This window comes from Branchiostoma floridae, chromosome 4 (genome assembly GCF_000003815.2).
Source record: "Branchiostoma floridae strain S238N-H82 chromosome 4, Bfl_VNyyK, whole genome shotgun sequence".
Lineage (NCBI taxonomy): Eukaryota > Metazoa > Chordata > Leptocardii > Amphioxiformes > Branchiostomatidae > Branchiostoma > Branchiostoma floridae.
This window is the reverse complement of record NC_049982.1, coordinates 28,249,523-28,265,318: the sequence shown is the minus strand read 5'-3', so window position 1 is coordinate 28,265,318 and position 15,796 is coordinate 28,249,523. Positions and strand designations below refer to the sequence as shown.

The 15,796-nt window shown below is 39.9% G+C and overlaps 1 long non-coding RNA gene across 1 annotated transcript in view; it reads right to left on the bottom strand.

Moving 5' to 3' along the window:
• LOC118412855 overlaps positions 1 to 1,218 on the bottom strand; it is a 7,857-nt gene extending 6,639 nt beyond the window's left edge. Inside the window, exon 1 of the long non-coding RNA XR_004830830.1 lies at positions 1,123 to 1,218. This is a non-coding gene — a long non-coding RNA (uncharacterized LOC118412855). The remainder of the gene's footprint in view (positions 1 to 1,122) is intronic.
• Between the last annotated feature and the right edge of the window lie 14,578 nt (positions 1,219 to 15,796).

Below are 15,796 nucleotides of genomic sequence, written 5' to 3'. Positions count from 1 at the left end.
AGGGCTTAAGGAGCCAATTGAGTTCGCAGAGAGAGCGCAGTGAGAGAGCTGTCTAGTGCATTTGGAACATGCGTCCAGTCGAATTACGTCATATCCCACATAGTTGTGCGATGTGTAGTACTACAATTAAGATGTCATCTGTAAATTTGGCCTAAGATACACACGCACACCACACACACACACACACAAAGCATACATTCATACACACAAACAATGTACATACGCGCGTAGGCACGCGCACAAGCTCACACAAACACATACACGCACTCGATCTGTTCTCTTTTAATGGGCGTGACCATTGTAACCACTGTTATGTACGTGACTCCCTTAATGTGCACTCTCACCACCTTCACTGTGGGGTTTGCTCACTGCGTCATTGTTTTGTTGTTTTATCATATAGGCATAAAATTTCCGAAAACGAAATCCCCACACACTAAAGTATTTTTATTCACATCATTAGACAACGGAACAGACAGTCTGATTATGTAACTTATCGCTGAAGTAAAGTTGACGGCCAAATGACCGTTTTTTTAGTTCGATAACACGGCTGCACAATAGAGGGTGCCGATGTCTATGGCATGTTTTCGTTCGGATTTTGGCAGCGATTTGGCGGTTCGAAAACCCGATGGTCGTTGAAGACGGTAAAACAGCAAGCTTACCTGACATCGCAGCCGATCAAAATTGTTCATATCACTTTCACATTATTCACGATCTTCGGGCGTATCGATGGAAGATCGGCCATATTTAAGATCTACAGAGAGTTGCGCGTATTTTTCACCTAAAAACCGTCCCTGTCACAAATAAGCCATACTTTGTACATTGTACAATTGTTTTGCAATAAAGTTCTCATTATAAACGAGGCTCGGGCGATTGCCACAGGATCGTCGTCCGATCGATTTTCGCGCGATGTGGCAGGGGTATAACGACGATCGGGTTTTCGAAATGCCAAGTCGAGGCCAAGATCCGAACGAAATCATGCCATAGACATGCATGTGCACCCCCTATACTATGCAGCCGTGTTATCGAACTAAAAAAAAGCAGTCTTTTAGCCATCAACTTAACTTAAGCCTAACTGATCACCCGTTTTCGTGACAAATGTATTAAAAAACACCAAATACCCACCGATTGGACGGAAAGAGACGAGATTTCACTGCTGACGATATGACAGAATGTAGGTATGAACAGTGACTGACTTGGTTGGGTCACGAATGCCGTCGCAGCAAATTGTCAAGAGGTCAGGGAGTGGCTGAAAAACTGGATTTTTCTGTAAGGCCTTGTTGACTAAAAAAAAAAGTATATGGATAACGTCCGCGCGCGCATCATAATTTTCGGCCGGTTCCCAAAAAAAGTTTTAAACCATGCTGTTGAATCGTACAACACACATATAAAATGAGAAAATATGTGCCGTGGATTGTGGAAAGAAAAAGGTACTAATGTCTCAGAATTACGAAAAGAGCAATTTGAAATGTCAAAGAAGAACAGAAGAACAGAGACGAAGAAATTAATCTAGTATACCATCCTCTGTGCGTTTACTCATTTGTTTAACCTTCCTATAAACGACATGAATTTTATAATGATGGCGACTTTTTTATTGGGGGGGGGAGGGAACTATTTTCATTCGCACGCTCGCATCAGTTTTGGGATTCCTAGAGGATGACATCCATTTAATCGAATTAATGTGGCCACCTGCAGCGAACAAAAGACTGCAGGCAAAGGTAAATGTCAACATACACGTATTGTCCCCTGTAGTCTGGTCACGTTTTGCTGCACCTGGGTAGTTGTTAATGTGAAGGCCGTGAAAGATTTTTTTCTTTCACGGCCTTCAAATTTAACAAGTTTTTAGATTGAGTTTTGAGATTCTATTGTGAAAGGCTGATCTAGTTTTATACAGCACATGCACAGATGTGTTTTCTGAGCAGCTTAAACAGTTGTCAAAATATTCTCCAGTCCCACGAACCCGTACGTAGACCCCTGCGGCGCACAGTTTTTTTCGCCATTGTTACCTCCGTAAAACGGGAGGTATTGTTTTTGCTGTTTGCGTTTCCTCATTATATATTTACCATAATGTTAGTCAAGTTCATAGTAGAGTGAAAGGTTTGTCAGAATGACAGGACGTGAAGTTCAGAGTCGCCAGAGTCAATAATTTATCAAAATGGAATGGCAGCTGACAGACATTCCAGGTCAAGGGACAACGGAAGAGCTGACTTTATCACCGAGAGGTATTGTTTTTTTTCTGATTGTTTCTCTTTTTGCTCGTGTTTTCGGACAGTCGTATATTTTCAGTGACAGGAAGTGATCAACGGACACAAAATTAAGGCATCAGCAAGTAAATCTTATGAATGACATCAGCGCGCGTATTGATTTTGCTTGAATTGGGAAAAAATGACAGAGATTTTCTATCGGAGTGAGTGAACAATATATATTGTTACAATTTCATTACGTAAATAAAAATACTATGGTTGGCATTATGTATCAAACTCGTGTTCTTATATGATTCTGAAACTGTAGTTTGGAATTTGTACCAAGCAACATCCAAAATTTCATGTAATCCTGGGTGGAGGGCGAAATGACTAGAGGGGGGGGAGATGGGGAGAGGGGTAATGTATCAACAGAGGGAGGGAAAAGAAAGCAATCAGCTTCTTTGAACTGTTACTATCGATGAATAAGATCATCTATGGGGAAAATTCGACACCTCCTGTCATTTTTGAGACACTTAATAGCAATCCACATTTGGACAAATTTTGTGATAATATGGGAGCGGCGGAGAACAAGAAACACGAACAACAGAGTTGCGTTTTTTATGTATTGATGTGCATTTGTTGGTTTATATGTGCTTTAGTATTCGTGTTCTATCCTTTGGCCTGTCCGTATTTATAAAGATTGTTCAACACGATGAATGTTTGTAGGGTATTGATGTTAATAAAAGTCAGTCTTTTGTTGTTGACGTATAGCAAATGATTTGAGTGACGTATCGTGACTCTAAATTATTAGGCAAGTAATGTTTCCTATTTGCATAAGCTATAAGTTGATCATCTTCTCTACCTAATAAGTAACACAGTACGTTCAAAGCATGAAATCCTTTCGCCTGATTTGATTGCGGAGTTTGCGTTACACAGACTAGAAATCCTTAGCAAAGAATGTAATTTATTGTAGCATTTCATCAGAAAGTATGTAAATGAGGCCCTGATTTTCATGATTTATTTCTTTATTAATTCATCAAGAGCGATAATCAATAAACTATTTATCCTACTTCTTAATTACACACTATTAATTGAAAACATTCTAAAGACATAGTTACAAATTATTTCAATCAAAATGACTCAGGTTAAAAATACATAAAAGATCAATGGTCATTGGCGCCTGTTTCTCCAAAGTCCACACAAAATACGCAAAGGCACATTATGTTGCACATCTTGCACATAGCTCATTGAATATCAACATACTCCCTTGTAAAATAGGGTTTTAGGCACATGTTGAATGTAAATTTGCCATCAAACACCTCGAAAATAAAAGTATCGAGGATGAGTGAGAGTGAGTGAGACTATCATATCTTTTCAGGGAAAACTACTGGTACTTTTAAGACACCTTGTGACCGAAAGTTACCATATAAAAACGGCCTAAGCGTGCTGTGTCTGTTTATATCATCACGTTTTCGATAGAGACAAAAATTTGGAGAGCATGTTGGTAAATTAGTTTAAATTGCTGGAGGATTTTGGAGGGGAAATAATATCCAAAATGGCGCCGGACTTTGGCTTGTTATCTTCACACGTATTGTTGTTGTTGCCCCTGAAAGATTGTAAAGATCATTTTTCCTTTTCTTACATTATGTACGAAACGATATGTCAAGATTTATCAACTAAACGCTTATTTCTTCTTTTAGAACTATTAAAATACTAACGGTCTGTATTGCATTTTAAATATGCCATTGATTTTGTTACAAGACGTACTTCATTCTATTTGTCATGTTAGATTTAGAACGGTACTATCATTGAACATAAAAAAATAACGCTCTAAGCCATCAATACTTTCAAATTCTAACTAAAGTTAACCATACATTGAAAGCAACACACATTTAGACCACACATCTTTGTTTATTAACTGCAAGACAACTTTACCAAGGCACAGCATTTCTGTATCAGATAAAATACCATAAACGAAGAGAAACATGCATATATATATCGGAATACACAAATGATTCATCAGTATTACAACAATGGCGAATGATATTGGAGATATGTTACGGCTATATAGACGTGGATTACATGTACTGTCATGTTGTTGTTAATGTATTGCGATGAAGGACGGTGATTGGTTGATGTGGCTTGTCACGTGATGCAGTGTTAGCACGAAGGCGAGGTAGACGGTGGTTCTCTGGCGGCACGAGGCGCCATCACTGGAACTACTCCTCAGCTGGGAAAAAAAGAGAAAAACATCCGTCAGTTACAAAGATTCAAAGTAAACAACAATTAATTCCCAGACTAATCATCCGTAACAGATACTCCTTTTTTCCTTTTCCTTGCCAAAGCTAAAGATGCCTAAAAGCATGATTTGTACATTCATTGAGCTTCACTGATGACTTTGCTAGATCTAAAGCTGATAGTTCCATATGCAGGATACGACTTTTGTAGTTGCTGCAAATGAACATGAATTCGTTTACTTATCCAAGGTCTGTATTCATTTATCAGTACCATCAAAACCATTGATTTAACTACAATGTCACAAGCAATCATCGGTTACAAACTTCAGATTATGAGAGAAAAGTTATTGTTGAGATTTTATTATTTGTAATCCTGTGGGTAGTTGAAGGAAAGTTTTACTTCTATTATATCAGAAGACACTTGATGTCTTTGATTTTTGTTGGTGTGCGTTACGTTGCACAGCCTTGCTCTGCTAGGGACTGTTGTTGGGCTTTAGGCACGTACGATCGATAGCAGGTCGGTGGTTGTTTGACTAAAAAGGGTGATTGTTACAGCTATTTTGTGGGGATGTGGGTGGCCTTGAAAAGGGTCGCGGTTAACTATACCTCTTTTGACGGCCTTGGTGCCCTCGCTGACGGCGTGCTTGGCCTCGCGGCTGAGTTTGTAGAACTTGTCTTCCATTATCGGTATCCTCGCTGCCAAGGTAATTTGCAAGAGTGTCTTAAGCTTCACTAAGAAGTTATGAATATCAGAGGAAGACAAACGTTCAAGTATAAAACTTACACCCACGTAAAGGCTAATTAACAGCCTCCTGTCATAAGATACAAACTTTGGACAGTGAAAAGGGTATTTTTGAGATTTGATTATGATTGCTTGAATAGTTAAAGCTAAATAGTACTAACCGATTTGAAACGCCTCTGCGTTCTTGATGCTTTCCAGATGGACCTCATTCTCTATGGCGCTATCCACAGCCAACTTGATGTCCTTTTCTGATAACTTGTCCATACCCAGGATAGCGCTGATGTGCATGTCCAGTAGTTCCTTGTACCTCTGAAAGCGAGGAAACAAAGGAAAGTAAGCATTAGTGTTGGAATGCTGTACCCAATTGTAGTGCTAATACCTAGACAAGAAGCTGACAGTTTGGCACAGAACCAGAGATCACATTTTTGAATTTGCAGCACAAATGTCAAACCACATACATAACAAAGACCAAAGTTCAAGTCCTATGCCTACATAAGGCAAGTTTAAAAGTTTCTTATGAAGTAAGGCAGGTTGCCTCACATGCTAAGCTGGATTGAATTGTTTGTCTCTGTCTGAGAAGACTTAGTCGTATACAAACAAGCAACGGATAAAAACGACTGTTGGCCTGAAGTAAAAAGATAGCAAGGGGACTTACAAGCTGTGTCTGTAATATCTCAGGGGCGAGATCCGGAGTCGTGTACTGTTTTGACAACTGGCCCATAACCTCAGCAGCGATGGCGGGCTCTAGTTCCTTGTACCCATGAAAGGGAAGTAACAAAAGAAAGCGAGCATCAATGTTGGAATGCTGTACTTAATTGTACTGCTAATAGTACACATCATGCTTGAACAACAAGCTGACAGATTTGCAAAGAACCCAAGTCCAAGAATAAACACACCTGCAGAGTTGACAACAACACTAATGTAGTGGCGAGCTCCAGTGGCAGTGCAGTATTCATTGCATCAAAACCACCCGTGGCCAAGTCAGCAGCAGAGAAGTCACGGCCCAGCAAGTCAGACACCTGTAGGCAAATTAGTACAGAAGAGTCAGTACAGCCACAGTAAAAGGATATCAGGTACAAAACTCTCCTGATGCACATACTTCAAACATTATAGGAAATTATTATGATGTCTTTAATTACGACTCCTCTTAGAATAATTCAAGTCCCTTATACAGTACAAAAGCTACTTTCACAGTTACAAATTGTGACATGTACCACTGCGAAATAGAATTAACAGATGTTAAGTATGCTTCAATAGGCTATAGACAAGGAAACGTGAGTTCGTTTGAACGTTCACCAGGGCCACCTACAGCAAGATCATCATCATTTCTAAATTCCCCTTCACTTCCAAGAAATACTTACACAGTGTAATGATGGGAACAGTTCAACTACATTTTCTGAAGTGGATATCATTAGCCATGATGAAAAAATTAAAAAAGGCTGGAAGTAGTGCAACAACATTGGCCATTCATTATTGATCGAATAACTTTTCTAGCAGCCAGAGTTACAGTACAGGGATGATTGACGGATGATTTTTTTAAAATGTCAGACTGACCAGGGCTCCGGACGAGGCGAGCCAGCGGGCGCCATATGATGCCTACAGGTTCCGGTACTGGTTGACATCACCAACGTCATCCAACATTAAGGTTTTGCTTTGTGCGGTCTTGCCGTCGAGATCTGTAAAGAAATGCAAAACAACATATTATTCATCATTGTTATCTTTAACTTTAACTCAATGTCTTTGTTAGATTTCAAACTGGCTCAGTTCACCCCGTCTTATCTAAAACTGCATCCTTATGGGACATGTTTTCTCGTTATTTGCTTTCCTTGATGGGTACAACCTACAACTATTTAAGTCAAATGTTAACCATATCTATCATCCAAGCCCAGTTAGTGAAACCCCACATACTGCAGCGGCTTAATTTCAATGAGCCTTGTTTTGTTGTGAATTGAAAAAAGTGAGTGGAAGATGAGAAAGCCCTACATACCGGTTATCTGATCAGCCAGCTTACGGATGCGGTCCAGGACCAGATCCACGATCTCCTTGCCGATGGTGTAGTGGTCACGGGCGAAGTTGTTGGCGGCATCCTCCTTACCAGTGATGAGCTGCTCAGGGTGGAACAGCTGGTCGTATTTGCGGGTTAGGACTTCATCTGGGGAACAACAGAAGGCAATCACATTAGTGTAGTTCTGTGATGAATTGAATTAAATAAAAGAATGCAGGAGGGCTATGCAGCATAGCATCATGAAGTAAATAGAAAAAAATGTGGGATAGTTAAACAGCATTATGTTTATATTACGTCCTGTGTCTACGTAGAAATTTTGTCATGCTTGGCGAAGGTCGAAACGTTGATGTCACTCTCCTTAGTCTTCTGGTCTACATCCAACTTTGCTGTGTGTTTGATGGCTTCAGTCCTGGAGACACAAGAAACCCAAGTCGTGTTATTAACAAGACCAATATATACCACTTTCAAAAGTGGTTAAACACATTATTTTTGTGGCTGCACCAATGGTACTTACCACAATGTATTGAGAATAAAATTGACCATAAAACAATCCTCTTTTAAAAATGCAAATAATGATATTCCTACAGAGGAATATCAACGCAACATTTTCTTTCAGTACTTGACATAAGATAATGTTCTAACCACATACTTCGTGGGGAAGACTTGTTTTGTCTCGATGATCTTGTCGAGCGTCTTCAGGCCATCAGGGTTTGGACCAAGCCTGAGCTCAGTTTTGAATTCATCGGTATAGGGCCCGGGGCGTCCTGAAGTAAACAGGTAAAATATTGTTAGTTATACTGCACAATGTTGTACAGTTTATGTTGCACAGAAAAACACACTGGTCATACTGGTCATAAAGTCCTGGATACTGCTGCATTTAGGGCCTTTAACTTCATAAATCACTGACTTTTGTAATATAAATATAAATATATATATATATATATATATATATATATATATATATATATATATATATATATTGCTAGCGCTGCTACTACTTTTACCTGAAAATCTTCTTCAAATTTCACAAGAGATAGGAGACATTGCAATTCATTTTGTAGAAGTAACACTTAAAGTGTTGCTTACTTTAGCCCGACATGCTACCCATGACACATTAAAGTTACCCACGCCCCCAAGCTACCAGCAGCAGGCCTTTGGGTTTAGAACAACAAGCCGGAAATGTGTTGATTTACAACAGAAACGAAGAAAAAAACTCCACTGTAGATTTAAAACCAATTACATACGTGAACACCAGTTACTGCCCCTCATTTAAAGCATTGTATATGCACAGAGTTACCTAACTGGATAGATCTAAAGCTATGCTGAAACGATACACATGGAAACATGTCTTCGAAACTACTGTTCTATCGAGAAACAAATCAGCAACAACAACTCACCTTCAGCTGCGATGACAACTGCAAGGAGCACGGCAAATGTCGCGATGTGTCGGAATGACATGGTGATTCAGTCTTCACTCGTGTTGGCTAAAAACCTGAAATAAATGCAATAACATTTAGTATTCATCAATTCAAAATGCGCACACTAGATCCTTCGATTGTTTGGATAAAATGTTACCGTTTGACCGTCTTTTATTTCAGATTCAATTGTTATGGAATCAATCCTGGTTTACTTACTTATAGTTACGATGTTTACGTACCTATCGCGACTCAAAAACGAGTGCTTAATAATGCGTGATTCATAAATGGAAGAACAAGACATGAAAACATCACGCTGTCCTCAATCCCTGTGGGAATTTTCTGGGTAGATTCATCATGAATACAATGGGTATCTTACGAAACTACCGGTTAATATGCACTGCCCTAATAAATATACACCATAACCCTAACCTCCAACCAGAAGTCAGGACCACGTTAACTTAGATAACTGACTGTTGTCAATGCCTTCACAAGGAAATCATACAACGGGCCGCTGACTGACTTACACCGGTACCGTGAACTTGGTCAACCTCAGGGGCCTGAGTCTAAGTTTTCTTCGGGGCATGTCGGTCATTGAGCCGAGCGAGCAGCTGGCCTGTGTAGGCCTCTGGAAACAGTCTAGAAACCATGCAACAATTACGTTCCAACTTCCAGCACAGTCCGGACCTTTCAAAGTAATAAATTCTACCCAGCCTCTTTGGGTCCTTTCCACGGTGGCCTTCCTCTAATTCTTCCCGTACGCGAGTTTTTGTCCCACTCACCCAAACGTTGTCTCCTAGTTATAACGGACCCCTGTCTGCCATTTGTTTAGCCAGAAAGCGACAATTCTATCCATCATGCATATCCATAGGTAGCCTAACAAAACTGTTCTCCCTCGCCAAAGAATCGTTCTCCCTGCCCCACCCCCTACCCGACGAAAACACCGTCTACAAGTTTTCGACAGCCGGCTGATTTCCCAAGTCTCCTCATAATTAAGAAATGAGCTGCATCTTCAAGCTGTAGTGACATTTACAAAGTGGAAATAAAATAGAATTACTCAAAATTAAAGAAGTATCAAGTGCCCGATAGTACATACCTCAAAGAAGTTTCACGAAGTCTGTTCTAGTCTCGTCTCCTCCTCTGTCCAGAACGGTATGACTCGATTGGAAAGATTCCACCTAGTAGTGGATTTGGCATAGACCAATGTGGGCTGTAGAGAAGGGGGTTTACTTTTCTTCTTCTTTCTCACTCCTTTTTAAATACACATAAGTTTTAATCCAAATGGAAGGGAACTAAATGTTACTACTGGTAGTTTTATTTTTCTAAAAAATGTACTTTATTGGGATTCAGTTCGAAAACCTTATTTGCATCTTTACATCATTAGGCTTCCCCTTACAGAAAAGTGGTTGGAACCGATGACAATTCACATTACGTAAAACGTGTGCTCTCTGTGATTCTTAGCTAGAAATACAACATGTAAAATCATACTCTGTCCTCAATCCTCGTGGGAATGTCAATTTTTGGTCCCTGTCTCTGGGCAGATACATGACGCAATAGTATTCTTACGAAACTGAACTGCCTGTCTAAAAGTATATATGTATCCCTTAATTAATTTTTATTTATGATGCAATGATCATCTTAAAAAACTAGCCACGTGTTCAAACACATACAGATGTATCTTATTCTCGATATGTAGTAGAAAACTGTTGTCTTTAAGTTTTAGTTTTATGAATTGATAGTGGAAAAAGAGCCACATGGGTCACACTAAAAGTTTTCAGGGTTTGAGAGGGATGTTGCAATCCATCGGAAAAGACTGAACTCGTATGCCAATACCTTAAAGAAGGCGACAATTTCTTCACATTTTCACACCACTTTAGAGGTAGCTATCTAGTATGTAACTAATACTATGAGCATTTATTTTAGAAATAAAAAAAAATAGCGATGGAATAATATGTTGAATATCCGAGAGCCATTTTGGTTTTCATATCCAGTTTATGTAGTCTTTGACTCTTGGCCAGCTTGAGCACTTCTGAAGTACTTTGTTGACAACAATTGGTGACAGAATTTGCACCGTTATTGTATAGATATCCCCATATTTCACACACAATATCAAAAGTCTGACGTAAGTGTTGTTCCGAATGTTCCAGAAGGCTACTGTAGCCTCGGAATCACGTCTCTGATTGGCCACTGACCTGGTTAGTGAAGTAGAACTTCAGATGGTGAATCAATGTAGGGATGGCTGCTAGAGTGTCAGTACTTAGTGAGGCTATAAACAACATTTTTAACGTACTACTCTTGCAAACAGGTACAGTGCTAATCTCGAACCAGATCCACGGTGCGTAATGTATAGTACTGTATCAAACTTCCCGTTTGACTCCCTTAGCCGGCTATACTCCCTGGCCAGCTTTGATACTATCTTATGGCACCGTAGGATCTGCTTGGAGATTAATACAGTGCTAGGGTAGCAAACCTTTATCAATTTTTACTAGATGGTAAAGTTTTCGCGCTGTCTGTCAGTGGTTGTATTAACTTTACTAAATGTACTTTTCACAACGTATATTTAAAAAAAAATTCGCTATCTGGGACTTATAACTAACGTTAGAAGGACATTCAGAAGAAGAAATCATCATATGTCCGTAATGCCCGTGGGAACGTTCATTTTCGGTGCCTGTCTCTGGGCAGATTTCTGATGCAATAGTCATCATAAGGTGTGTTCACACTTGCGTATATGTCTAAGTCCGTATGAGGCGCGCATGGGAGTATTTTCCTCCACCAGGCCCCACAGGTCGCTGGAAAAATAATAGAAATTGGACAAACGAAAGCAGGTAACATGTCAGACGAGTTAGCTGGGTCGCTAACCATACTTCTCGGTCAGCTAACTCTTCTGGCATGTTATGTATCTATATTTGTCCAATTTGTACTATTTTCCCCGCGACCTGTGGAGCCTGGTAGAGACTAAGAGCTTCATACGCACCTCAAACGGACTTGAATATATACGCATGTGTGATCCCACCTTTACGAAACGTAACCCCATGCCCAAACATTACGAAATATACAAAGAGTCTGACCATTCACTCAACAGAGATACTAGATTGGCCCAACATATACAATTCACAAAAAGAGTCACACAAAAACTGTTTTTGTACAAAACGTTTTGGGGTCAGTTTTGACACCATACGGTAATCTACGTCACAAAAAAGCTACGGTGGTTTGAGGGTTAATGAAAGTAGTAGAAGGTAGCCTCCATAGCAGGCTCTCTATGGCCTTTTTTGGCACTTTTGCTGGCCATTTCGTTTTGTACTGGGTCGCTGATTGCTGGCCTTTTCTGACAGCCGGCCATTTTAGCCTCCATAGCAGGCTCTCTATGGCCTTTTTTGGCACTTTTGCTGGCCATTTCTTTTTGTACTGGGTCGCTGATTGCTGGCCTTTTCTGACAGCCGGCCATTTTGGAGCCTGCATGGAAACGGTGCTACAAAGTCATATAAAAAAACGATTAGGGCGATTAACAAGCGATTAAGAAGGAGGTGCAAATTTCCTGCCTGCCGTGGACGGCTAATAAACTGCAAGCATCTCCGCCGGACGCGGACAGTGCGCTGTCACGCCCCGTGTGCACTGACCCAACAATTCTCTAACGGTTTCGTCAGGGAAATATGGCATTTTTGCGAACCAAGCTTAAAAAAAAACATATTTAACAGTTCATGATATTTCGGAAAATTCGTCATACAACGTCTTAAATTGTTTAAAAGTGTTAAAAGCTGATAACGTGCCAGGATCAATCAATAGTAAACATGACAGACACGTGTCAGACTCTGCTCAATAGAACTACGCATCGTTGTTGTGTCTAGGTGTAGATTATATCCACATGTAGACTGATATTGATGTGGTATTGACCATATCTATGATGATATGAAACTGATTTTTGAGGCAAGATATCGATGTCAATTCCTTTATTCTCAGCATTATTTGATTTTTTTTAACCATTGATTTCTTGTATGCAAGCAAGTGCAACAAGACTGGCAATAAAAATGTATTATTGCCATGACGACGATTGAGGGTACAACAATGCAGCTCAAATCAGAAATAGACTGGAACTTCCCTGTCGCACTATCCCTGGCACAATGTACTAGCCCACCTGTAACATAAACCTACAGCCAGCAGAAATGTACTATTCCCGGTACAGCACAATGGTCTGACCTACATTCCACCATTGCATACAAGAGATACATTTGGAACAGATTTAGGGGGGGGGGGGTGACCTGCATACCCAGCATACTGTGGAGTACTAGCATTCTTGAAAAAAATGCCTGTGCAATTCCTAGAATTTTTGTAGACTGAATGCAATATATACCACTTGACGCCTCCCATGAGGCGTCGTTAGAAATATCGCCTGATTTGCGTAGGCCAGCCTTTACTGCGGAAAATGGTAACATTAGCTCTTTGCTGAATTTTGTCTTGAGACAACAGTGGATATAAGTAGGGCATAGGTCACGCTAAAAGGCTCGAGAGTGCTGATTTAATCTGTGAGAAAAATCTGGATTCTTTAATATGCTGAGAAAATAAAAAAGCCACAGCTTCATTACATTAAAATTTCCACACCATATTAGATATTGTCATTTAACACAAACCTTTGTCACATAAGCGAAGTGTATTTACCATTACTAAGACGTAAACACGTTTTTTTTGCGATTGGATATGTTATAGATATCCGAGAGCCATTTTGTTTTTCATATGCAGTTTATGTCTGTAGTCTTTGATCCTTGTCCAGCTTGAGTACTTTAGAGTACTTTGCTGACAATTATGGGTGAAAACATTTGTACCATGAGGGTAAAGATTACCAAATATTTCACACACAATATCAACAGTTTGACGTCAGTGTTCTTGCGAATGTTCTAGAAAGCTTCTAGAAATTAACTCTATGTACTATCCCAAATGTGCTCTATCCCAAAAGCGCTTTTAGGATAGAAGCACTTCTGGGATAAGTCTGCATCCTAAATGTGCTTCTATTCTAAAAGCGCCCTAAGCCAGAGCGCATCCTGGATATCCCAGACGCGCTTCTTTGTCGCCGTCAATCATGGTGATTGACAGGACCGCAAGCGGTGATTGTTTCCATATTTGGTTCGACCTCGCGATAACGAGACGTCGCGGCAGGCTACTTGCGATAATTGCGCTGAATGCTGGCTGATGTGCGAATTCCACCATTTAGAGTCATTTATTCAAGACATCTTGTTTCTGAAATAAAAGCATGGAGGGACTGAATGTGATGATATATATCTGCAACAGTCTTTTTAGTTAGTGATGAAATTTCTCAAAGCCCTGTCGGACTGTATAGTAGCTTTTATTTCTCCTTCATGGATAAGAAAAGAAAAAATGACAAATCTTCTAATGGAAGTTATCTTTATTGCAAGTTAACCCTATTCAGACCGGGCTTTTTTGGTCATCCCTGGACCGGGGGGGGGCTTTTGAGGCCCTCCACTTCTAAGTCCTATAACTCTAAAACGACGTGCCGTAGGGCCACCAAATTTTCAGGACATGATTTCGACATAATATCTGACAAGTATGTGACGTTTGACGTTACGTTGACGTAAGATGACGTAATTATGACGTCATCAATTTGATTACATTGGCCAAACCCATGAAAAATGGGTATTCTCAGAAAACTTCAAGTTATGCTGCAAAAGTGTAACAACAAGTGCAGATAACAGAATAATAATGTTTATTACGACTTGCGTTGCCAATAGCAACATCAATGACGTCAATATGACGTCATAAAATGACGTCATGCACATCTAAGATACGAGTTGGGCTCCGCCATATTATATCCACCACCTTGAATTTTTAAAAATACTTTTTTTGCAACAAATAATCACAAAGGGCAATGGAAATAGACTAAATTAATTCATTTAGATGGTTTTTGATGAAAAAATACCAGGTAGTTACAAATTTTAAGGGATAATTAGCTTGTTTTTCTTGATCTGGCCATTCCGTCCGCCATCTTGGATTTTGGGCTGATGACGTCATCAAATTAACATAATTTATGCATATATAATTATGAAAGATATGCTGAATAATATAAGATTTTATTTATGTAACAAAATCACAGTAATATAGCAAATAAATTTGAAAAATACATTGTTAGAACCAAAAATAGTGATTTTTGGCAAAACTGCCTGTCAACAAACGGTTGCCATGGCAACAAGAAAAAATGGAAAATTTGTCAAACTTCGTAGAATTGTTGCCAACAATATTTTAGGAAAACTCACTAAATTTGGTGGCTCTAGCGTAAGCCGTTCTGGCGTTATAGGACATCGAAGTTAGCGCGGGCCTCAAAAGCCCCCCCCCCGGTCTGAATAGGGTTAATGCACAGAGGTAATTATACAATGCTGAATACAATATGTATACAGTGTACACAGATAATGGGACATTTATCAAACTTAATTCCATGCAGATTAAACACTATTTTGTCCTTTTGATTCTCACTATATGATTTTCATCAATCTAATTGTGCCTGGAAGACACAGAAAGCAATTCTTAATAGTGCATCCCAAGATGTACTACAAAATGTACCATATAAAATGTATTACAAAATGTACCATAATAAAACATGATGACAGTCAGTGAAAACGTCCAGCTGCACATTGATCAATTCCCCAAGCCATTCAGTTCCCAGGTTGTATTCTATCGCAAAAGTGCTTCTGGGATAGAAGCAGATGTTCGTCTAACAAGAAAAGTATCTTGTCGTCTATCCTAAAAAGCGCTTCTGGGATAAAATGTGCTTTATCCCAAAAGCGCTTCTGGGATATCCAGAATACGTCGCAAGCGAAGGAGCGCATTCTGGATATCCTAGAAGCGCTTTTGGGATAGAAGCACATTTGGGATAGATCTGCATCCAAAATCTGCGTCTATCCTAAAAGCGCTTCTAGGATATCCAGAACACGTCGCAAGCGAAGAAGCGCATTCTGGATATCCTGAATGCGCTCCTGTCGAAGGCGGCCAACATCTGTCTTCTCCTGTGCAGGTTGACTTTGTTAATGGTTTGCTGAATTTCAGCTTCTGGTTTTGTTTCGAACTATCGAACCGGAGATAGCGATACTACCTCGGTGTGTTGGGTCCATGCAGTCAACACGTCACGAGAAAATTGCAGCGGTCACTTCTGGCGATTGTTTACACCAAAGTTTCCATATTTAGGTCCACCTCGCCACACCTGCCGGAATCAACGT